This window comes from Ursus americanus, chromosome 19 (genome assembly GCF_024610735.1).
Source record: "Ursus americanus isolate L20-20 chromosome 19, mUrsAme1.1.p, whole genome shotgun sequence".
In the NCBI taxonomy this organism is placed as follows: Eukaryota; Metazoa; Chordata; class Mammalia; order Carnivora; family Ursidae; genus Ursus; species Ursus americanus.
The window spans coordinates 58,734,417-58,758,545 of record NC_142145.1 but is presented as its reverse complement, the minus strand read 5'-3'; the positions used below and the strand labels follow the sequence as shown (position 1 = coordinate 58,758,545).

The window sequence follows — 24,129 nt, the reverse complement described above, 5'->3', positions numbered from 1 at the left end:
CCTGAATAGCCAAAGCAATCATGAAAAAGAAAAACAAAGAGGAAGTATCACAATCCCAGATTTCAAGTTATGGTACGAAATTGTAGTAGTCAAAACAGTATGGTATCAGCATAAAAATAAACACATAGATCAATGGAACAGAATAGAGAGCCCAGAAATAAACCTGTAATTATATGGTCAATTAATCTTTGACAAAGGAGGCAAGAATATGCAAAGGGTAAAAGAGAGTCTCTTCAACAAATGATGTTGGGAAATCTCTATGCAAAGGAATGAAACTGGACCACTTTTTTACTTGGTACACAAAAATAAACTCAAAATGGGTTAAAGACCTAAATGTGAAACTTGAAACATAAAAATTCTAGAAGAAAGCACAAGCAGTGATTTCTCTAACACTGGCCATAGCAACATTTTCTAGATATTTCTCCTAAGGCAAGGGAAATAAAAGCAAAAATAAACTATTGGAACTACTTCAAAATGAAAAGCAAAGGAAATGACCAACAGAACTAAAAGACAACCTAATGACTGGGAGAAGCTATTTACAAATGACATAATCGACAAAGGGCTAGTATCCAAGATATATAAAGAACTGATATAACTCAACACCAAAAAAACAAATAATCCAATTAAAAATGGGCAGAAGACATGGGAGGTTACTCAAAAAATTAAAAATAGAACTACCATATGATGCAGGAATACAAAAACACCAATTCGGCTAGATATATGTACCCCTATGTTTATTGCAGCATTATTTACAATAGCCAAATATCGTAAAGTGTCCAACACTAGATGAATAGATAAAGAAGTGGGATATATATACAATGGAATATTACTCAGCCAAAGAATGAAGAAAAGAATGAAATCTTGCCATTTGCAACATGAATGGATCTAGAGAGTATAATGCTCAGTGCAATAAGTCAGACAGAGAAAGACAAATACCATATGATTTCACTCATATGTGGAATTTAAGAAACAAAACAAAGGAAAAAAGTAACTAACCAAAAACAGACTCTTAACTACAGGGAACAAACTGATGGTTATCAGAAGGGAGGTGGGTGGGGGGATGGGTGAAATAGGTGACAAGGATTAAGAGTACATTTATCACAATGAGCACTGAGTAATGTATGGAATTGTTGAATCACTATATTGTACACCTGAAACTAATATAACACTGTATGTTAACTATATTGAATTAAAATAGAATAAAATAAAAAGTCACTTTCATATTAAAAGAAAGGGGATTTCTTAACATGGGTTTTAACTACTTTTTTTTTTTTTACTTTATTTTTATTTTTTTAAAAGATTTTATTTATTTGAGAGTGAGAGAGAGAGAAAGAGAGAACATGAGCAGCCGGAGTGGGAGAGGGTGAAACAGACTCCCTGATGAGCAGAGAGACTGATGCAGGGCTCAATCCTGGGACTCCGGGATCATGACCTGAGCTTAAAGCAGACGCTTAACCAACTGAGCCACCCAGGTGCCCCTTAACTATTTCTTTTGAAAAAACTCTACAAAAAAACCTATTACCTTTTCCCCTAATATAAAAAAGTGAAAAATTACCATATAAATAAAATTAGGTGCGTATGTTTCTATTTTCTTTTGAAAATATATCCCAGGCTAGAAAATGTTGCTTTAATAATGTTATGACTATCATCTATCTATCATTTTTGTGTATATATGCACACACATTATATATCAAGGAATATCCCTTTTTTAAAAATTTTCTTATGCTACCCTTTAGTTACTTATTTTGAACATTAAGATACTAAATTTTGAAGAACTTCTTTTAATGAAAGGTTTCAAGTTTATTAATTTAGTTTTTCTAATAAAAAAATGAAGAAAACAAGGCATTTTACAGAACTATAATCACTGTTATATAGCCAATGGAAGGGAAAGGGGATAAAAAAAATATCTTATGGAATTAACAATGGTTAATTAGTATTTCATGTTAAAGTAAAGGCATTCAGTTTAAAATAATATTAAATGGCTCACGCAGCATAAAAATGCTACCAAGTTTGAGTAACAAGATCTAACAGATTGATTAGAGTTGGTTTGGGTCTTCAGAGTTCAACTCTAGAGGCCTTGTCTCTGCCACCTTACTTTTACAACAACATTTTCAGTGCACAGTGATTACTCATTGGGTTTTCCTTTCCCTCTGAATGGTTTATGGCAACAGGAGTCATCGGCCATGAAATTGCAGGAGGTCTCCGAATAAATACTATCATTGACTGAACGGAAACAGCTGCACACATTTGTACAGATTTCTATAACACCTAATGTAAAACAAGGCATCACACTGAACCTGGTGAGGTGGTTCTCCTCCCCCTCTTCCTCCTCCTTCTTCCTCCCCTCCTCCTTCTTCTTCTAATGGAAATATCCTGATTTAGGTGGGCAAAGGCTGGATATGTTTTCTTAAGTGAAAAGCAATGGAGACATCGTGGAACTGCTGCAAAGATTAAAACCCATTCATATACACACCCATTTCCTATTCCTTAAAGTAAAAAAAAAAAAAAAAAAAGCTATAAATTAACTTACTGAAGAAAACCACAGGCAAGTATATGTATATGCATATACATATATGCACATATATCTGCATATTTAATTTACCTATTTGAAATCTTTTCCCCCATTTAAATTCAAACAAGTCCCTTAATGAGTCTTCATCTGTCCCTTCATTTGTTCATTTGTCATGAGTCCCCAGAAATGAAAGACTCCATTTTATGAATGAAGATAAAATGTTCCTTGAATAGTGAATCTTTCTTAATAAAAGGAGAATTCAGGTTAAAGCAAGAGGGATAATCAGTTCTTGAGGGCCTTGGGTTATTCTTTCTAAAGTTTTAATTCATTTATATCTTCACTAAAAAGAAAAATGTAAATTATTCTCTGGGTTTCCATTTAGCACACGAGTTCTAAGATATTATTTGAGGGAATTAAGACAGCCGAAATTATCCTGATATAAGAGAAAATCAATAGTATTCAGTAATGTGTAATTGCATTTTATTTTAGTGAATGTTAGAATAATGACATATACGTGCTAAACCACAAGCATCTTACGGGCTTTAAAATATGTGGTTAGGGGATTTTCCAGCTGCCACATATCCTGCCAGATGCTTCGGGTTTTTGGTCTATTCCACAGATTTGGAATGAAGAAACTTGCTCTGCAGAAGTGCCAGGGCCTGCATTCAGATGCTTTCCTCCAGCCACAGAGCTGCCTGCAGTTCCTGCCCTCAGGATCTCTGCCCATCAACAACCTTGCCTCCAGTTTCAATGTGCTGATCATAATAACAAAGACGAGGAGAGCTACTTTCAGTTACATGAATTTAGAGCTGAAGAGCTCTAATTTTTTTGGGGGGGGGACGTGGTTATTCAGATGAAATTGTATGACACGGTAATGAAACTTACAAGGTTAAAAATTAAAAGCCAAAATAACATTTAAATAGGATGCGAAACACACAGCATAATCATAAGCGGTAGACTAGTTTCCAAAAGTCACTACAGAAAACTAATCTCATAAACTTATAATGAGTACTATGTATATAAAGATATGTGTGCATAATAAAAGCTTAGATATCTTTGACGCAAACATTTGTAATATAAATAACCTTTTCAGCAAACGTGTGCACAGGGATATTTTGAAACTCACAACACTTGTCAAGGGGAAATTAATTTCCACTTGAAATAAGGTAATGTGAATATCAAAAATGCCCTTTGGAAATTTAATCACAAAACAAAAGATCATGCCTAAGGAGTAAATTTACATACAAAAAAATAATCTATCACATGGCCTAAATGTTGCTTTATTGCAACCCAGTTTAGTAAGTAATCTAGCTGTGTGATCTTGGGTGAGTCATTTAGTTTCAGTGTGCGCATATAAATAACTGACTTGTGAGGGTACAGTGAGGCATGTATTCAACAATCATAAAAATAACGAAGCAAGTCCATGATACCTTATTTTAAAAATTGTAAGATATCTTTATATCCATACATCTATATGTATAGACAGGAGTTATTTACATAACTAATGATGGCTATACTTTCCTATTTCCATGTTAAACACAAGTATACATGTACTTATAAAAAATTTAATTTTTAGATTTGATAATATTTTATAATATTATGAAATACTCTTCATATCAAAGGAAGAAAAGTCCTATAGGATCTTCTCTTCCAAGAGTAATAACAAGAGGCAGATTTGTTCAAAATTTTAAAATGACTGTTGAAAAATGTTGAAAAGCTATCAGAGAATTTTTACCGTAAACAAAATAAATTAAAATGCATAGCTAGAGCTTTGGGATGTTTTTGTAAAACCTTATAAACTTTCATGTTTGGAAATCAAACTGGCAACATCGAATGATTGCTTCTTTTTTAGCCTTCCAGAAATCCAGGGTTTGGATGACTAAGAGACACAGTAAGAATAGGTTTGCACATGTACATATTTACCTTTAGACACAGACCAAGCAAACAAATATGAAAAGCCGAATGAAATAGCCGTTTGTCGAATTTGTTATACTGTGAAATAGGAGATAGTCTCATTATAAGAGCAGAAGACTTTTACTTTATTTCAATTTCCCAAACTATTCTTTGTAGAATTCATCGTACCAGCATTCTTTTTTTTTTTTTATTAATAATGATTTTTTATTATATTATGTTAGTCACCATACAGTACATCCCCGGTTTTCGATGTAAGGCTCGATGATTCATTAGTTGTGTATAACACCCAGTGCACCATGCAATATGTGCCCTCCTTACTACCCATCACCGGTCTATCCCATTCCCCCATCCCCCTCCCCTCTGAGGCCCTCAGTTTGTTTCTCATAGTCCATAGTCTCTCATGTTTCATCCCCCTTCTGATTACCCCCCCTTTCTTTATCCCTTTCTTCCCCTACTGATCATTCTAGTTCTTATGTTCCACAGATGAGAGAAATCATATGATAGTTGTCTTTCTCTGCTTATTTCACTAAGCATTATCTCCTCCAGTGCCGTCCATGTTGTAGCAAATGTTGAGAACTCATTCTTTCTGATTGCTGAGTAATATTCCATTGTATATATGGACCACAACTTCTTAATCCAGTCATCTGTTGCAGGGCATCTCAGCTCCTTCCACGATTTAGCTATTGTGGACATTGCTGCTATGAACATTGGGGTGCATATGGCCCTTCTCTTCACTACGTCTGTATCTTTGGGGTAAACACCCAGTAGTGCAATGGCTGGATCATAGGGTAGCTCAATTTTTAACTTTTTAAGGGACCTCCACACTGTTTTCCAGAGTGGCTGTACCAACTTGCATTCCCACCAACAATGTAGGAGGGATCCCCTTTCTCCACATCCTCTCCAACAATTGTTGTTTCTTGCCTTGTCTGTTTTTGCCATTCTAACTGGCGTAAGGTGGTATCTCAGTGTGGTTTTGATTTGAATTTCCTTGATGGCTAATGATTTTGAACATTTTTTCATGTGTCTGTTAGCCATTTGTATGTCTTCATTGGAAAAGTGTCTGTTCATATCTTCTGCCCATTTTTTGATTTGTTTATTTGTTTCTCGTGTATTGAGTTTGAGAAGTTCTTTGTAGATCTTGGATACCAGTCCTTTATCTGTAGTGTCATTTGCAAATATATTCTCCCATTCCGTGGGCTGCCTCTTAGTTTTTCTGACTGTTTCCTTGGCTGTGCAGAAGCTTTTAATCTTGATGAAGTCCCATAAATTCATTTTATCTTTTGTTTCTCTTGCCTTTGGGGATGTGTCATGAAAAAGGTTGCTTTGGCTGATGTCGTAGAGGTTGCTGCCTATGTTCTCCTCTAGAATTTTGATGGATTCCTGTCTCACATCGAGGTCTTTCATCCATTTGGAGTTTATTTTTGTGTATGGTGTGAGATAGTGGTCAAGTTTCATTCTTTTGCATGTAGCTGTCCAATTTTCCCAGCACCATTTATTGAAGAGACTGTCTTTTTCCCACCGGATGTTTTTTCCTGCTTTATCAAATATTAGTTGCCCAAAGAGCTGAGGGTCCATTTCTGGGCTCTCTATTCTGTTCCATTGGTCTATGTGTCTGTTTTTGTGCCAGTACCATGCTGTCTTTGTGATCACAGCTTTGTAGTACAGCTCGAAATCCGGCATTGTGATGCCCCCAGCTTTGTTTTTCCTCTTCAACAGTTCCTTGGAGATTCGGGGTCTTTTCTGGTTCCATACAAATTTAAGGACTATTTGTTCCAGTTCTTTGAAAAACGTTCTCGGTATTTTGATCGGGATAGCATTGAAAGTGTAGGTTGCTCTGGGTAGCATGGACATTTTAACTATGTTAATTCTTCCGATCCATGAGCATGGAATATCTTTCCATCTTTTTATGTCTTCCTCAATGTCTTTTAAGAGTGATTTATAGTTTCTAGAATAAAGGTCCTTTACGTCTCTGGTTAAGTTAATTCCAAGGTAACGTATGGTTTTTGGTGCTATTGTAAATGGGATGGATTCCCTGATTTCTCTTTCTTCATTCTCGTTATTCGTGTACAGAAATGCAACTGATTTCTGAGCATTGATTTTGTATCCCGCCACGTTACTGAATTGCTCTATAACTTCTAATAGTTTGGGAGTGGCTTCTTTTGGGTTTTCCATATAGAGTATCATGTCGTCTGCGAAGAGAGACATTTTGACTTCTTCTTTGCCGATTTGAATACCTTGGATCCCTTTTTGTTCTCTGATTGCTGTTGCAAGGACTTCTAGTACTATGTTGAATAATAGTGGCGAGAGTGGGCATCCTTGTCGAGTTCCTGATCTTAAGGGAAAGGCTTACAGCTTTTCCCCATTGAGAATAATATTTGCAGTAGGCTTTTCATAGATGGCTTTTATGAGATTGAGAAATGTACCTTCTATTCCTACACTCTGAAGGGTTTTAATCAGGAAAGGATGCTGTATTTTGTCAAATGATTTTTCGGCATCGATTGAGAGGATGATATGGTTCTTGAGTCTTTTCTTGTTGATATGATGTATCACGCTGATTGATTTGCGAATATTGAACCACGCTTGCATCCCAGGTATGAATCCCACTTGATCGTGGTGGATAATCCTTTTAATGAACTGTTGGATTCTATTAGCAAGTATCTTGTTGAGGATTTTGGCGTCCATATTCATTACGGAAATCGGTCTGTAATTCTCCTTTTTGAGGGGGTCTTTGCCTGGTTTGGGGATCAAGGTAAGATTGGCCTCATAGAATGAGTTTGGTAGCTTTCCTTCTGTTTCTATTTTTTGAAATAGCTTTAGGAGAATAGGTATTATTTCTTCTTTGAAAGTTTGGTAGAATTCCCCAGGAAAACCATCCGGGCCTGGAGTTTTGTTATTTGGAAGGTTGTTTATCACTGACTCAATTTCTTCATAATTAATTGGCCTGTTTAAGGAATCAATTTCTTCCGGTTTCAATCTTGGTAGTTTATAGGTTTCCAGGAAGGATTCCATCTCTTCCAGATTGCTTAGTTTATTGGCATATAGCTGTTGATAAAAATTTCTAATAATCCTTCCAATTTCAATGGTGCTCGTCGTGACCTCTCCTTTTTCATTCATAATTTTAATAATCTGGGTCCTTTCTCTTTTCTTTTGGATAAGTCTTGCCAGTGGTCTGTCAATTTTATTGATTCTCTCCAAGAACCAGCTTCTAGTCCTGTTGATCTGCTCTACTGTACTTCTGGTTTCTGCTTGATTGATTTCAGCTCTAATTTTGGTCAACTGCTTCCTCGTGCGTGGATTAGGCCTGTCCCACTGTTGCTGTTCCAGCTTCTTGAGGTGAGAATATAAAAACTGCATTTTAGATTTTTCTATTCTTTTGAGTGAGGCTTGGATGGCTATGTATTTCCCCCTTATGACTGCCTTTGCAGTATCCCATAGGTTTTGGACTGTTGTATTTTCATTCTCATTGGTCTCCATAAATTGTTTACTTTGATTTTTGATTTCCTGGTTTATCGAGTCATTCCTGAGCAGGATGGTTCTTAGTCTCCAAGTGTTTGAGTTTCTTCCAAATTTTTCCTTGTGGTTGAGTTCCGATTTCAGAGCGTTGTGGTCTGAGAATATGCAGGGGATAATTTCAATCTTTTGGTATCGGCTGAGACCTGTTTTGTGTCCCAGAACATGGTCTATTCTTGAAAATGTTCCATTGGCATTAGAATAGAATGAGTATTCTTTGGTTCTGGGGTGTAGTGTTCTATATATATCTAAGAGGTCCAACTCGTCGAGTATGGCATTCAAAGCCTTTGATTCTTTGCTTAGTTTTTGCCAGGGTGTTCTGTCTATTTCTGAGAGTGGAGTGTTGAGGTCCCCTACTATTAATGTATTTTTATCTATATGTCTCTTTATTCTGGTTAAGAGTTGGCTTGTGTATCTTGCTGCTCCCCTGTTGGGGGCATATATATTTATAATTGTCATATCCACTTGTTGAATACTTCCTTTAAGAATAATATAGTGCCCTTCTGCGTCTCTAACTATAGTCTGTAGTTTAAAATCCAATTTATCTGATATGAGAATTGCTACCCCAGCTTTCTTTTGAGGTCCATTTGCGTGAAAGATAGTACTCCATCCCCTTACTCTCAGTCTGAATGCATCTTTGGGTTCGAAATGAGTCTCTTGTAGACAGCAAATGGATGGGTCATTTCTTTTTATCCAATCTGCAACCCTGTGGCGTTTGAAACCAGAATTTAAACCATTAATGTTCAGGCTGAGTACTGAGAGATATGCTTTTAATTCTGCCATGTTGTCAGTAAAGTCTTTGTTTGTATTGGCTGTGACTTTCTGTTTTGTATCACTCTTGGGGCCTTTTTACTTTTATAGAACCCCCCGTAATACCTCCTGTAGGGCTGGTTTCGTGGTTACGAAATTGGCTAGTGACTGTCGATTCTGAAATGTCTTTATTTCTCCATCAATTCTGAATGACAGCCTTGCTGGATAAAGGATCCTTGGCTGCATGTTTTTCTCTGAAAGAGCTTTTAAAATGCTCCCCCAACCCTTTCTCTCATTCCAGGTCTGTGTAGACAGGTCTGATGTAATTCTGATGCCTTTGCCTTGGTACGTGAGAAATTTCTTTGCCCTGGCCGCTTTCAATACTGTTTCCTTGGATCTCATATTTGCGAAATGCACTATGACGTGACGTGGTGTAGGTCTGTCATGGTTGAGCTTGGGAGGGGTCCTCTCTGCCTCTTGGACACGAATTTTTGTTTCCCTTGCTAGATTAGGGAAGTTTTCAGCTGCAATTTGTTCAAATATCTCTTCTAGACCTCTGTTTTTCTCCACCCCCTCGGGGATGCCGATGATTCTAACATTGGATCGTTTCGTTGAGTCAGTAATCTCCCGTAGCCAACATTCGTGGGCGTGGATTTTTTTAAGACCAGCTTCTATTTTTATTTTTTCCTCTATTAACCCATCCTCCAATTCACTAACCCTTTCCTCTGCTTCCGTGACCCTGGCCGTCAGAGCCTCTAGTTTTGCCTGCATTTGGCTCATAGAATTTTTAATTTCTGTCAAATTCACTCTCATTTCCGCCCTTAGGGATTGTATATTCTCAGTAATATTTTCCTGAATACTTTTTTCAAGTCTACTCATTATCTTGACCATTGTTACTCTGAATTCCATTTCTGATAATTTGGTTACATCCATATCCGTTACTTCTGTGGCAGAGGCCACTGACTCACTGTCTTTTCTTTGCTGGGGGGGGCTTCTCCTTCTTGTAATTCTGATGAAGAGAGGTTGCGGGGTTTCCAGAGCCCAAAATTATTGACTGGGTCCCAGGCCGTGCCCCTTGTTTTATAGGGATCTTAGAGATGTGGGCTTCTTCTTTAAAGATTTTATTTATTTACTTATCTGAGAGAGGGAGACAGACAGCAAGAACGAAACAGAAGCAGGGGAGTGAGAGAGGAAGAAGCAGGCTCCCAGCGGAGGAGCCCGATGAGGGACTCCTTTCCGGAACGCCGGGATCACGCCCTAAGCCGAAGACAGGCGCTCAATGACGGCGCCACCCAGGCGCCTCGGGTTGTGGGCTTCTTGATTTTTCAGCCTGCCTTCTGTGTTCTGGGGGAGGGGCCTGCCGCGCCGATACTCAGGCAACCCTGTTTGGTTAGAGTCTCCGTGTCCCCTGCGAGGGAGGATGGGGATGGGCACTCTCTGAGCCAGTATTTCCAGGCTTTTGTTCTCTGGCGGCTTTCCCTGGCGGCCGGCTATGCCTCTTCTGAGGGTCAGAGCAGCAGAGGCTGCATTGTCGCAGAACAGAGGGATTGCGGCCCGTTCTCCACTGATGTTCTGGCCACTTTAACTCTGTTACTGTTGGTGCTGCTCAACCCTGCGGCATCCCGGGATGTTCGTCCCACACCTGGCGACCCTGCCCTCACTTCCAGGGCCGGCGCGTCTCTGTCCTTTGTGTTTCTAATGCCGCCAGCCACCGGGCGCCCCGCGCGCTCCCGGGTCTCCCGGTCTCAGTCTATGCCCGGTGAGCACACCTCGATTCCGGAGTTTCGTGAGAAGCCTGGTGGCGCGTGCACCCTGTTCAGGGTCTCAGTCTGCTGTTTCGCGGGTGCCGACCGCGAGTCCGCCCGCTCCCCCGTGCAGGTGGCCCGCCAGCCGCCAGCCGCCCCGCGCGCGCTCCGGGAGTTCCCGGTCTCAGTCTGGATCCCGTGAGCACACCGGGATTCCGGTGTTCCGGGAGATGCCTGGTGGCGCGCGCATTCACGGCTCACCAGTCTCAGTCCGCTCTCTCGCGGGTGCCCTCTGTGTGTCCGCCCGCTCCCCCGTGCAGGTGGCTGCCGCTTCCCGGCGCCCAAACGTGGCGGCTCCCTCCCCCTTCCGTTTATCTTCTGATATCCGTGCACTGTTTACAGCTCCCCTCTTGGTACCTCAATACTCAGCACTGGAGATGTTCATTTGTAGAGATCCAGATGCATCATCCTGCGTCTCAGGCTGATTCCGTGGTTATTTAGGCTGGTCTGGTACCTATCCAGCTCGACTCAGGGGACCGGCTGAAAAAGGGGTCCCCTACTCCTCCGCCATCTTAACTCCTCTCCCGTACCAGCATTCTTGTGGCAAGCGAAATGAGCATGTTGTTCATATCGGTAGAGGGTTAATCACAAAAGAATTCTGGACTTACTCCAGTTTCAGAGACCACAGAGAGAAAATTAAAATTAAACTTTAAAGGTGAAACACTCAAGACTAAACTAATAAAACATACGATTTTAAAAATTGAAATAGGGGCGCCTGGGTGGCACAGCGGTTAAGAGTCTGCCTTCGGCTCAGGGCGTGATCCCAGAGTTATGGGATCGAGCCCCACATCAGGCTCCTCCGCTATGAACTTTCTTCTTCCTCTCCCACTCCCCCAGCTTGTGTTCCCTCTCTTGCTGAATGTCTCTATCTCTTTCAAATAAGTAAATAAAATCTTAAAAAAAAATAAAAATAAAAAATAAAATAAAAGTTGAAATAATTCTGAATTTTATAGGCATATGAATATCACTGACTTGAATCTAGTTTCATGGTGTGATGAATAAAGCAGCACTGTCAATGAGATTAAGTCAAGCTGTCCCTAAAAATAACACTGATTGAGCAGTTATTTCATGATTCATCCTTTAGTTTCATCTTCTTAAAAAAATTGTTATTAACAAGCTAAGTGCTCGTTAATAGTAAATAAATGAATAATAATGAATGAATAAATGAAGGAATGTATAGCTCAAATATAATCTTCTCTAAAAAACTTGGTGACTCTTTCCTAAAAGATTTCCAGAATCATGCACTTCTTGATTTATTCACACTTTCAGTATGGCTTTTCTAACTTTGCTTTAGTATTATGATCATGTGTTTTATTTCTCTGTGACTTTCTGGTGTGCAAAGAGCACATTTTCTGTTTGCCTTTTCATTCTCAACACAAAGTATGGCATTTTGCATATTAAAGGTGATTAGTGAATGTTTGACAAAAGAATTAAGGAATGAAGCAATAGGCTTCCTAAGCATAGTCTCACTCCATTGACAGTATCAATTAGATCATTACAAACTCAAGCCTTTTATTTCATCCCTTCAGGAATGTTGGTAGAGTGCTTAATATAAAGTAAATGCATCCATAGCTACCCATCAGCTTTCCATTGAAGATAACATCCGTGAACGTAAATAAGGCAGAGGAGGGGAGAAATCCCCAATGGCACACAAAGCCCGAGGCTAAAGCTCTGGAGGCAGGAGATAGGAAGTTACTATGGGCTACATAAAAAACTAGTTAGGGTGCTGTTGGCTGCTTAACCTTTCTGGTTATCAGTTCCTTCATTTGTATGATCAAGGGATCACCTTAATGATAAAAATTCCCTGTAGGTCTAACGTTTTATTTTTGTGATCGATAGCTGTACTGTTCAGGGACAAGCTCTGTAGGCTCCTCATCACATTGCATGAAGTACAGGCATCAAATCATTCTAATGGGTATCAACAGGGGGAAACCAGACTTCTAAAATGATTCTATGTGCAAAAAGCAGCACAAACAGAGGTAATGAGAGGTCAAGTCCTGGTGGTGGTGTGTAGTGGGGAGAGAAAGCTTCAAGAGAAGTGTTACCAAAAAATATGGACACTAAACCTAGGCTTTTCAGGGTGAATTTTGCAGGGACACAGCAGGGGACGTAATGGGAATAGTCTTTCCAAATGTCAAAAACAACATGTGCAAAGAATAAAGGTTTGAAGCAGTGGGAACATAAAGGAAATTGAAAGTAGTTTGGTTTTGTTGGAGAATTAATCTGTGTGATGGAGACTGGAGTCATAGGCAATAGTCAGACCTAAAGGATCTTGGATTCCATGTCTAATGGTGTAGACATTCTTATTTGTGCGGTGATGGACCATTAGGAGGCGTTTTAACAACAGAGCGACATAACCGATCATTGTTTGCAAAGCTCATGACAGCTGCTGTGTAAAGACTAACTCAGGGAAATAAAAGGAAAAGCAGTGGGTCTCTAAGAGGGAAGTGAGGTGAAACTGCAGGGGTGATGGTGAAGGGGTAAACTGGAACAGGAGCAGTGACCTGGAAAGGGGCGCAGGATGAGAGAGATTTGTGAGGAAGAATCAGCAAATAAGATTTGTTAATAAACTAGATTTGGAATCAGGGAAGAATTACAGGGCAGAGTAGGAGATTCTTTTAGGTCGGGCAACTGAGGGGAGATGATGTCATTAAATGAGATGGGCAAGGTAGAAGCATAAACATGCTGGTGGAAGAAAGGTGGCGAATTTGGTTTTAAATATGTTAAATCTGAAGTGCCTTTGGAACATTCAGGAAGGAATAGCCTTTTGCAATTAGTCCAACAGTCCTGCCTTGAAAGTCTAACATCATGCTCTCACCCCTTCCTCATTTCCTCCCGTTCTCTGCTTTCCTGCTCTAGCCAACACTACATTCTTTAGATTCCTTGAACATGCAACAGTTTTCTGCCCAGAGCTTTTGCATTTATTATTTACTCTATTTAAAATAATAGAGTGGCTCAGTCGGTTAAGTATCTGCCTTCAGCTCAGGTCATGAATTTGAGGTCCTGGGATCAAGCCCCACGTCAGGCTTCCTGCTCCGCGGGGAGCATGCTTCTTTTCCTCTGTTTCTCCACCCTGCTGCTCGTGCTTGCTCTCTCTCTCTCAAATAAATAACAAATTATTAAAAAAAATAATTTCTAAGGTGCCTGGGTGGCTCAGTCTGTTGAGTGTCCGACTCTAGATTTCAGCTCCGGTCATGATCTCAGGATCCTGGGATCCAGTCCCACATAGGGCTCCCAGCTAAGCAGAGAGTCAGCTTATTTTTTCTCTCCCTCTGCCTCGGCCTCTCCTCCCCACTCACATGTGTGCTCACTCTCTCTCTCTAAAATTATTTCTCCTAAAATATTTATAGCAATGGTTTATGTTTATTATTATGTCTCAGAATATTTTCTTCTTAGAATCACCTTCTAGTACTATCTCAGGTTGCTCATTACCCCAGTCATCTTTATCAATTCCTATTTTATTTCCTGCATTGCTTATATGACTATCTAAAATAGTCTTGGTTACTTATGTATTTACTTGCTAATTGGTTTTCCCCTCTCCCCACCTGACAAAAAAGCTCTGTGGGAACATGGATTGTTATTCGCTGTTTCTACACCCACATCTAGAACAGAGCCTCATATGTACTAAATGCCCTGCCGAAACTTATTCAATGAATGACTGAACCTATGGCCATGGAATTATGGAGAAAGGATGGGCTGATACTCAGTGGGGGGCACAAGAAGATTTACTGGGGAGTTTCAATTGTCCAAGCCCCTTCTACAGCTCTGGGAGAGCTGCTAGCAATGGATTCACACAATCAGATTTTGTGTGTGTGTGAAATTCACAAAATAAGATATTTTAACCATGGTAAAAGTACTATATTTTTTTAACTCTGACCTTTTCTACTCTACCCTCCTCATGTCAGGTGATGTTGAAAAAGGCATATTTGAAATCTGGCTTGAAAAGTTAAGTTGGGATACATTTAGTTTGGTTTTTAAAGGATGATATTATATAGTTCGCAAAATAAAAAAAACATAAATGCAGAATTACATACAGACAGGGATATTTACTTAGAATGAGAAAAATAATAAATTACAAATTTTAAAAAACTAATACCTTAAACATCACAAAGTCCAGAGAAATAACGTATTTTTATGCTATTTATTTCTGACGTACTTCTGTAACACTTCTTTTCTGATATTTTTGGCTGGGTACTCTTTGACCTCCTCTTCAAATTCCAGTGCTTTGGTGATATAATTTCCTTCCTTCCTTCCTTCCTTCCTTCCTTCCTTCCTTCCTTCCTTCCCTTTTTCCTTCCTTTCCCTTTCCCTTGCCCCTTCCCCTTCCTTCCTTCTTTCCTTCTTTCCTTCCTTCCCTCCCTTCTAGACTCCAGCCTAGCTAGAGCACAACACGAGCCTTGAACTCATGACCCTGAGATCAAGATCTGAGCTGAGATAAAAAATCAGACACTTAACCAACTAAGCCACCTTGGTGCCTCAGTATAATTTTCTATACAAATAATAAAAAGAAAATTCTACTTTTCCACTAGCATGGTTGATTTTTTAAAACATTGGTTGTTTAAAAAAATATTTTTAGCATTATAACTTGTTAATGGAATATCATATAACTTTAAGGATTGTTTTCAAATTTGGGAAAAATCTCAAGTTTCCTTCACACGAGTTGTTACTTTCATACTCACTGACTTCACAGGTTTGTACCCTACAAACACAGGAATTCTGATAAATTCTATTTTGTGTAATTGCCACTAAAAAATAGTGTGCTTATCTTTGCATATACCCAAAAAGAAAGAACTTCTATTACTTGAGAACCAAATTCTCTAATTGCATGTTATTCATTGAACATTAGAAGAATTTTCAGTTATGTACATTTCAAAATTTATTTCTCCTCCAATCTTCATATGCTTCTGGTACTGAGTCACTCGGGGTACATTCACATTTCGATGAAATCTTTGGCCCTGCTGCTCTGTCACACCATTAAATGAGTCAGTATTTGGGGTTGCCTGGGTGACCTACTAATAACTTGACTATATACCTACACAGCTATATGGACGTAGTTGATATATATACAAGATGGCCTAAGGGAAAGAGGAGATGGACAAGACAGGAATTCTCACATGAATTGTTTAGTAAAGAAGTCAGTAAAAGATTTAGGAAATAAATGGGCAGAGAGGAAGAATTATAACAGGTAAAGGCAAATATCATGGAAGAAAGGCAAGGAAAAATTTCATGTCTATAAATATGTTTAAACAATGTTTATACAGTACTAAACCACTAATTATTATGAACTGATATTTTAAAGAATTAAAAATTAAGATAATATAAAATATTGGATTTTAGAATGGAAAGTTTTCATATAAAATTGAAACGAATATACTTGTATTACTTTCCTAAGGCTGTTGTAACAGATTACTGCAAACTGAGTGGGTTAGCCAACAGAAATTGTCTCATATTTCTGGAGGCTAGAAGTCAAGATAAAGATGTTGGCAGGTTTGGTTCCTTCTGAATGTCATGAGGGAAATAATTGATCCAGGCCTTTCTTTTTGGCTTATAGACAGTTGTTTTCTCCCTAGGTCTTAATTTTTTCTTTTTCCTACACATGTTTGTCTCTAGGTCTGAATTTTCCCTTTTTAAAAGGACATCATCGTACTGGATTAGGGACAGCCCTAACGATCTCATTTTAACTTGATTGCCTCTGTAAAGACCCCATCTCCAAATAAGGCTATATTCTGAGACATCAGGGGTGAGGACCAGAACATATCTTTTGGAGAGGACACAATTCAACCTGTAACACATTAAATTTAAAATTATATTTAGTGTTACTAAGTAATGAGTGAAACAATATGATGGTAAGCAAATGTCATGATTAAAAAATTGAGCTACCCTATGACCCAGCCATTGCACTACTAGGTCTTTACCCCAAAGATACAGACGTAGTGAAGAGAAGGGCCATATGCACCCTAATGTTCATAGCAGCATTGTCCACAATAGCTAAATCATGGAAGGAGCCGAGATGCCCTTCAACAGACGACTGGATTAAGAAGCTGTGGTCCATATATACAATAGAATATTACGCAGCTATCAGAAAGAACGAGTTCTCAACATTTGCTGCAACATGGACAGCACTGGAGGAGATAATGCTAAATGAAATAAGTCAAGCAGAGAAAGACAAATATCATATGATTTCTCTCATCTATGGAAAATAAGAGATAGGATGATCGGTAGGGGAAGAAAGGGATAAAGAAAGGGAGTGTAAGCAGAAGGGGGAATGAAACATGAGAGACTATGTACTATAAGAAACAAACTGAGGGCCTCTGAGGGGAGGGGGGTGGGGGAATGGGATAGACCGGTGATGGGTAGTAAGGAGGGCACGTATTGCATGGTGCACTGGGTGTTATACGCAACTAATGAATCATCGAACTTTATATCGGAAACCAGGGATGTACTGTATGGTGACTAACATAATATAATAAAAAATCATTAAAAAAAAAGACTGGTATCAAAGATCTACAAAGAACTTCTCAAACTCAATACGTGAGAAACAAATAAATCATAAAACGGGCAGAAGATATGAACAGACACTTTTCTAATGAGGACATACAAATGGCTAACAGACACATGAAAAAATGTTCAAAATCATTAGCCATCAAGGAAATTCAAATCAAAACCACACTAAGATACCACCTTCACCAGTTAGAATGGCAAAAATCAACAAGGCAGGAAACAGCAATTGCTGGAGAGGATGTGGAGAAAGGGGATCCCTCCTACATTGTTGGTGGGAATGCAAGTTGGTACAGCCACTCTGGAAAACAGTGTGGAGGTCCCTTAAAAAGTTAAAAATTTAGCTACCCTATGACCCAGCCATTGCACTACTGGGTATTTACCCCAAAGATACAGACGTAGTGAAGAGAAGGGCCATATGCACCCCAATGTTCATAGCAGCATTATCCACAATAGCTAAATCGCGGAAGGAACAAAGATGCCCTTCAACAGATGACTTGATTAAGAAGCTGTGGTCCATATATACAATGGAATATTACTCAGCTATCAGAAAGAACGAGTTCTCAACATTTGCTGCAACATAGACGGCACTGGAGGAGATAATGCTAAGTGAAATAAGTCAAGCAGAGAAAGACAATTATCATATGATTTCTCTTATCTATGGAACATTAAGAACTAGGAAGATGGGTAGGGGAAGAAAGGGATAAAGAAAGGGGGGTAATCAGAAGGGGGAGTGAAGCATGGGAGACTATGGACTCAGAGAAACAAACTGAGGGCTTCAGAGGGGAGGGGGGTGGGGGAATGGGATAGACTGGTGATGGGTAGTAAGGAGGGCACATATTGCATGGTGCACTGGGTGTTATACTCAACTAATGAAACATCGAACCTCGCATCAGAAACTAGGGATGTACTGTATGGTGACTAACATAATGTAATAAAAAAAAAACATTAAAAAAATAAAAATAAAAATAAAAAAAATAAAGTCCTGTAGAAGGAAGCACTCTGTCAAAACAATCAGCCTTTGAAAATTATAGGAACATTATAGCTAGAAAACTGACAGCTATGAAGTTTCTAAGTGAACTTCTAAACTCTAAACCACTTTCCCTTGGTTCCATGAAATAAAACATTTTATTTCAAAAATTCACTTGACGCTTATTCTGTTGTTGTTGCTGTTGATGACCACTCTTCAGTTCCACCTGAAAAAGTATATTTCTCATTTTGATAAACCTAGCACATTAGGCATCGGCACCCACTGCTACCACTAGCTTCAAAGCTTCCACTTCAAGCTGCAGTCTCCTTACCAGCCTGCAAGTCTCTATTTCTTCATTCAGCCTAAACTAATTATGCCCACAACTCTGTCTCTCATTTTCTGCTTCCCTCCTGGAATTCAGCTACCTCATCCTCAGCTTCCTGGAAGCTAAGCAGAAATAAAGTGGGAAAGAGAACTATAGTAAAAACCATGAGGGTCCTCTTGGAGATGATCACAGAGCAACTCAGGAATTGTTGCCAGGGTGCTCTTGCTACTACTGTAAAATCTGCTTCACAAACAACAACAACAAAACCAAATGTGCATGCACACAAAAGAAAGGAAGTCACGGGATCCAGAGAGCCCAGGATCTAACACCAGGAAAGGCTATAGTAACCCACAGGACTGTGGGCCTGAAAGCAGCTAACCCAGACTGGAGCAGTCAAGACTGAAGGAGCAGTACTCTCAAGATGAAATGATAAAGTTCCTGCTGTGCGTGAAGGTCCAGAGAAGAAATTTACACAGCTGGGGAGTGTGGAGATAAAGGAGAAGGTAGAAAAATAAGCATTTTAAAAGAAAAAGAAGCATTTGAGCAAAAGAGCAATTAATGACATCAAGAAAAACAAAACTTTATGCAAGAAATTGTAGCAAACTCTGCAGCTACAGATACTATTTACAAGGTCATAATAATATCAACGTGAACACTGATCTAACAAAATCATATTACTGAACTGGGAGGCTTCCAGGTCCTATATATAGGCTTTCCATGAAAAAGTCATTCCAACCCCTCAGGAATGCTGGTCCCATTAAAACCATGGGAAAGCACGTGTGTCTCCGCACATACCAGCTCGCTTCTCTTAAAGGCGGTTTCCGATGCTCCTGCAGCTGGAGCAGCAAGAAGGGACGCTATTCACGATGCTCGGTAACCTCAGCAAGCGGCTCTACTGGTTCCACTCGGAGTATCTGAAGAGTCCGAAGGCAGTTCACCTCGAGGCTGGCTGGTGGAAGCGATCTTATGCCGGAGGAGAGCACATCCCGCACGTGGAGTGTATGTCACAGACCCTACTTCATGTTAATCAGTGGGACCCCAAGGGCGAAGCTTATATCTTGATATTTGGTCGGCCTTATTACCAGAAAGATGTAGCCAAGATGATCATGAATTTAGCTGACTATCACCGCCAACTCCGGGCACAAAGCTCAGACGAGGTCCCTACCCAGGACGCATCCACCCAGCGGTCCCCCGAGGCTGCCCCCGAGGCTGCTACCCGGCGGTCCCCTGAAGGCTGCCCTTGAGGCGGCCACCCGGAGCTACCCCCTCCCACCCCGCACTGCCTGCCAGGAGGCTACCCGGACTCCCCCCCCCCCCCGCCCCCAGCAGACTGCCAGGAGGCTACCGGGAGCTCCTCACCCCCCCCAGCCCACGAGGCGAGGCGGCCACCCGGAGCTCTCCCTTCCCCCCATCCGGCGCTGCCTGCGAGGCGGCCACCCGGAGCTATCCCCTCCCACCCCGCGCTGCCCGCCAGGAGGCTACCCGGAGCTCTCCCCCCTCCGCCCCCGCGCAGCCTGCCAGGAGGCTACCCGGAGCTCCCCCCCCCCCCCCACGCTGCCCGCCAGGCAGCCACCCGGAGCTACCCCGCAGCAGCCCGGAGGTGGCGACCCAGAGGTCCCCCAACGCTACGCAGGACCTGGTTACCAGGTCATAAAAGCACTTCAGGCCCGGGAGCAGGAGCCAGGCAAAGATAAAGTGGAAGACCTTGCTGCTGCTCTATTCATCTAAGTCCCGCTTCTTCAGGAAGAAGCTGGGGAAAGAATGGTGTGGGTAGGGGTGCCTGGTTGGCACAGCGGTTAAGCCTCTGTCTTCAGCTCAGGGCGTGATCCCGGCGTTATGGGATCAAGCCCCAAGTCAGTCTCCTCCGCTATGAGCCTGCTTCTTCCTCTCCCACTCCCCCTGCTTGTGTTCCCTCTCTCGCTGGCTGTCTCTGTCCTGTCGAATAAATAAATAAAATCTTTAAAAAAAAAATGGTGTGGGTAGTTCTCGGTCCCCTTCCCCAGGTAAATGTTTGCAAACACTGATCTAAAGAGTTCTAATAAAGAATCGAATTTCCCTTAAAAAAAAAAATAGGTGATGGGGATTAAGGGGGACACGTGATGAGCACCAGGTGTTGAATTAAGTGTTGAATCACTAAATTCTACACCTGAAACTAATATTACACTATATGTTAACTGAAATTTAAATAAAAACCTTAAAAAAGAGAAAGAAATGAGCTATCAAACAATGAAAAAACATGGAGGAACCTTAAATGCTATTACTAAGTGGAATAAACCAGTCTGGAAAGGCTACAAACTATATGATTCCAACTATGACATTCTGGAAAGAGCAAAACTATGGAGACAATAAAAAGATTTATACAGGGTAAGAGGTAAAAAACGACCCACACAGAAGCATTTCCACCGTGTTTCCCAAGATTCAAACTTTACCGCTTAGGTTTGATACTTTCGGCGGGAGAATGTCAGGGACAAGAAGGAAACCTTAAAAGTGTTCAAACAGCAAGATTAAAAATTCAAACAGTGAGTTGATGTGGCTGGCCATGCCTCCTTACCTTGGGCTGACTGAGTCTCTCCCTGGAGATTTACTTGGGGCTCAGGAGACCGGCTCAGTGCTGCAGGACCGGAGGCCATTCCCCATGCCAAAGTGGACTCCAGAGCCAGGAGGGGGCGGGGAAGTCTGTGCCTGAGCATGCGCCTTATTGGCTCCTGCCCAGAAGCCTTTGGGGAGCGCGCGCGCTCCCACCTGCAGCCAGTTAGCTTGCAACAGTCGTGCACGTGCTCTTGGTGCTAGGGAGGCCCGCAGGCAGCTGTGCTGCTTCCTTGTTTGTTACTAAGGCACTGTGATTGGCAGCCCTGGAGAGTCTACTTTTTCCAACTGTATTAAGAAGACCCAGGAACAAAAAAGTAACGCTTGCCAGGGGTGGAGGTGGAGGAAAGATTAACAGAGGACACAGGATTTTTAGGGCAGTGAGAATACCCTGTATACTATTATAAGGATGGCTGGGTCATTATATATTTGTCCAAAACCATGGAATGTACTCCAAGAGTGAACTTTAAGGTAAACTGTGGACTTTGGGTGCTTATGATGATGTCAATGTCCACTCATCTTTGGTAACAATGTACCATTCTGGTGAGTGGTCAGTAATGGGGGAGGCAATGGAGGAGTGTGTGTGTGTGTGTGTGTCTGCGCACTCACGCAGGGGATATATGGGAAAATCTCTGTGCCTTCCTCTCAATTTTGTTGTAAACCTGAAACTGCTCTAAAAAAATGGATGTCTTAAAAAAAGAATGCTGTCAGACGTCTGTCAGAAGATATAGTAGGTATAAATACACACCCAAATAAAGTACAAAAAAGCTTAATAAAATATATGATACACCAGCACACTCATCATACATAAGAAACATAATATTGTGAGAAACAACAGATCAGTAAATAAAACTTCAATTTCAGAATAAACATCTTTGAGCATCCCAGAATCCAAAGCAAGAAAGGAAGCTAAATAAATTATAGTGTTCTAGTTGTATAATGAGACAATATAAATCAGAGAAGCAAAATTTTACATAGCATGATACTTGGAAAAGAATTGATTCAGTTGGGTTCCCCATGGTTTTATTTTAAAAATTATTTTACAACTTTCCTATAAAATACAATATGCAGCATAAAATGCACAAAACATATATGAAAAGTATAATAAATATAAAGCAAACATCCAATAGCCACTACCAAAGACAAGCAGGGCATCGCAAGAACTCTGGAAGTCCCTTTGTTTTTATCACCCCTAATTCTCCCCCTAACTTCACTTGTAAACTTCTTTGCTTTATACTTTTTATTCATCCACTAAAAAATAGATTTACCTGTTTTAAAACTTATATAGGTGGAATCATCTTTAATATATTCTATTTTAAATGTATTTCTTTTTACTTTATATACAGTAAAATTCACTCTTTGAATTAATTTCACCTTGATCAGATTTTGCTTATGTATTTTGAAGCTCTGTTGGGTACCTCCCACCTTTGGAACTGTTATATCTTCCGCAAGAAATGACCCCTTTTGGAAAAAAAAAAAAAGAAAGAAAGAAAGAAAGAAAGAAAAGAAACGACCCCTTTTGAATCAAGAGATGTCCTTCTCTCCGGTAATGTTCCTCATTCTGAAGTCTATTTTGTCTAATATAATGTAGCTACTCCAACTTTCTTTTGTTTAATGTTTGAATAGTATGTATTTTACTTTTTAAATTATTTTTTAGATTTTATTTTACTTTTAGTCTTTTTTTTTTTTAAGTAGACAGCATATTGTTGGGTCTTCCTTTTATTTCTAATTTATCATCCCAGTCTCTTGGTTTCTTTAGATAATTTATATTGAATCTAATTTCTGATATGGTTAGATTAAAATTACCATTTTGCTAATTGTATTCTATTTATTCTATCTAATCAGTTCTTTTTCTGCCCCCTTTTGTGTTAGTTTTTATGAATCCATTTAACTTCATCATTTCCCTATTATTTATATCTTTTTAAAATATTTTAAATTGTTGTTCTAGGATTAAAAACACTTAATCGAAGTCTAACTTCAAATAATATCACTACCTGATGTGTTGTAAAAGAGATTTACACCAGTATATCCCCAATTCCTCACTCTCATCCTTTGGGTGATTTTTTTTTTTTTGCCATAAATTCTACTTTTGCTACCATACATATTTCTTTTATTCCATTCCCAATGCTTTTCATTTCTTTGGTGGATGGTCCATGTGTCGGTCTGGTATCACACTACTTCTGCCTGAAAACATTAAACATTATTCATAGTGCAAGTCTACTTGGCAGTGAATTCCCTCGGTTTTGTTTTTATGAGAAAGTATATATTTCTCCTTCATTCTTCTTACTGCTTTATTGAGGTATGATCGACAATAATTATATGTATTTAAGTTGTACAGTGAGTTTTTTGAAGTTATACAAGTTAATGATGCCTTAATATATGTATACATTGTGAGGAAATGAGTACCACCTCAAGTTGATTAACACATTTATCGCCTTTTACAATTACACTTTTTGTGTGGTGAGAACACTTAGGATCTATTCTCTTGGCATATTTCAAGTATGCAATACAATACTATTAATTATAGTCACCATGCTACATATTATAGCCCCAGAACTTATCATCTTACCAACATCTCCCCATTCCACCACCACCCCCATCCTTGGCCACCAGCCCCTGGCAGTCACCATGTTACTGTCTGGTTTGATGAATTCAACTTTTTTAGATTCCACATGTAAGTGAAATCACACAATATTTCTCTTTCTGTGTTTGGCTTATTTCACTTAGCATAATGTCCTCCAGTTTCATTCCTGTTGTCACAAATAGAATTTCCTTCTTTTTTATGGCTGAATGGTATTCCATAGTTTTGGCTATTTGGGTCTTTTGTGGTTTCATACAAAGTTCAAGGTTGTTTTATCTACTTCTGTGAAAAATGCCATTGGAATTTTGACAGGAATTGCATTAGATTTATAGATGACTTTTGGTAGTATGGACATTGTAATAATATTAATTCTCCTAATCCAGGAACAAGGTATCTTTCCATTTATTTGTGTCTTCAAGTTCTTTCATCAATGTCCTACAGTTTTCAGTGTACAGATCTTTCACCTCCTTGATTCAATTTATTCCTAAGTACTTTTACTTTTTGATGCTTGGCAGCAGGAGTGTTCCCAGCCTGTGACTGAATTAAAGGGCCATATCAGGATCTACAGTTGGACCAAGCTCAGAGGGCCTGCCTCAGGAACACGGACAGATGTGTCTACCACCCGGTCCCTTGGCATACACAACTAGTGGCTAAAAGGGACCAGAATTGGGTCACAGG

The 24,129-nt window shown here is 39.9% G+C and overlaps 1 long non-coding RNA gene across 1 annotated transcript in view; it reads right to left on the bottom strand.

Moving 5' to 3' along the window:
• The window catches only part of LOC148108522 (uncharacterized), a 30,929-nt gene extending 10,012 nt beyond the window's left edge, over positions 1-20,917 (bottom strand). The window contains exon 1 of the long non-coding RNA XR_015727816.1: positions 20,836-20,917. This is a non-coding gene — a long non-coding RNA (uncharacterized LOC148108522). The remainder of the gene's footprint in view (positions 1-20,835) is intronic.
• Between the last annotated feature and the right edge of the window lie 3,212 nt (positions 20,918-24,129).